Here is a 2,108-nt window from a genome sequence, read left to right on the forward strand (position 1 = left end):
GTTCTTAGAAGTCTTAACTTGCTAGTTTAGCTTTTGGATAACGTTTCGTTAGGTAAAGAAGCCAATGGACCAAGTTAAGTTCAAAATTGCACGAAACGAGAAAAACTTGTCTACGCATAGAACTGAGCATTCCTAAGGCATCAAATTGGACCGTTATACTCTATTTAGAGTTCTTAGAAGTCTTAACTTGCTAGTTTAGCTTTTGGACAACGTTTCGTTAGGTAAAGAAGCCAATAGACCAAGTTAAGTTCAAAATTGCACGAAACGTGAAAAACTTGTCTATGCATAGAATTGAGCATTCCTAAGGCATCAAATTGGACGGTTATACTCTATTTAGTGGTCTTCGAAGTCTTGACTTGCTAGTTTAGCTTTTGGACAACGTTTCGTTAGGTAAAGAAGCCAATAGACCAAGTTAAGTTCAAAATTGCACGAAACGTGAAAAACTTGTCTATGCATAGAATTGAGCATTCCTAAGGCATCAAATTGGACCGTTATACTCTATTTAGTGTTCTTAGAAGTCTTAACTTGCTAGTTTAGCTTTTGGACAACGTTTCGTTAGGTAAAGAAGCCAATAGACCAAGTTAAGTTCAAAATTGCACGAAACGTGAAAAACTTGTCTATGCATAGAATTGAGCATTCCTAAGGCATCAAATCGGACCGTTATACTCTATTTAGTGGTCTTCGAAGTCTTAACTTGCTAGTTTAGCTTTTGGACAACGTTTCGTTAGGTAAAGAAGCCAATAGACCAAGTTAAGTTCAAAATTGCACGAAACGAGAAAAACTTGTCTACGCATAGAACTGAGCATTCCTAAGGCATCAAATTGGACCGTTATACTCTATTTAGTGTTCTTAGAAGCTCTTAACTTGCTAGTTTAGCTTTCGGACAACGTTTCGTTAGGTAAAGAAGCCAATAGACCAAGTTAAGTTCAAAATTGCACTGAAACGAGAAAAACTTGTCTACGCATAGAACTGAGCATTCCTAAGGCATCAAATTGGACCGTTATACTCTATTTAGTGTTCTTAGAAGTCTTAACTTGCTAGTTTAGCTTTTGGACAATGTTTCGTTAGGTAAGAAGCCAATAGACCAAGTTAAGTTCAAAATTGCACGAAACGTGAAAAACTTGTCTATGCATAGAATTGAGCATTCCTAAGGCATCAAATTGGACCGTTATACTCTATTTAGTGCTCTTAGAAGTCTTAACTTGCTAGTTTAGCTTTTGGACAACGTTTCGTTAGGTAAAGAATGCCAATAGACCAAGTTAAGTTCAAAATTGCACGAAACGTAGAAAAACTTGTCTACTGCATAGAACTGAGCATTCCTAAGGCATCAAATCGGACCAGTTATACTCTATTTAGTGGTCTTCGAAGTCTTAACTTGCTAGTTTAGCTTTTGGACAACGTTTCGTTAGGTAAAGAAGCCAATAGACCAAGTTAAGTTCAAAATTGCACGAAACGAGAAAAACTTGTCTACGCATAGAACTGAGCATTCCTAAGGCATCAAATTGGACCGTTATACTCTATTTAGTGTTCTTAGAAGTCTTAACTTGCTAGTTTAGCTTTTGGACAACGTTTCGTTAGGTAAAGAAGCCAATAGACCAAGTTAAGTTCAAAATTGCATGAAACGAGAAAAACTTGTCAACGCATAGAACTGAGGATTCCTAAGGCATCAAATTGGACCGTTATACTCTATTTAGTGTTCTTAGAAGTCTTAACTTGCTAGTTTAGCTTTTGGACAACGTTTCGTTAGGTAAAGAATGCCAATAGACCAAGTTAAGTTCAAAATTGCACGAAACGATGAAAAACTTGTCTACGCATAGAACTGAGCTATTCCTAAGGCATCAAATCGGACCGTTATACTCTATTTAGTGTTCTTAGAAGTCTTAACTTGCTAGTTTAGCTTTTGGACAACGTTTCGTTAGGTAAAGAAGCCAATAGACCAAGTTAAGTTCAAAATTGCACGAAACGTGAAAAACTTGTCTATGCATAGAATTGAGCATTCCTAAGGCATCAAATTGGACCGTTATACTCTATTTAGTGGTCTTCGAAGTCTTAACTTGCTAGTTTAGCTTTTGGACAACGTTTCGTTAGGTAAAGAAGCCAATAGACCA

Source organism: Tripterygium wilfordii, unplaced genomic scaffold, assembly GCF_013401445.1.
Source record: "Tripterygium wilfordii isolate XIE 37 unplaced genomic scaffold, ASM1340144v1 ctg223, whole genome shotgun sequence".
In the NCBI taxonomy this organism is placed as follows: Eukaryota; Viridiplantae; Streptophyta; class Magnoliopsida; order Celastrales; family Celastraceae; genus Tripterygium; species Tripterygium wilfordii.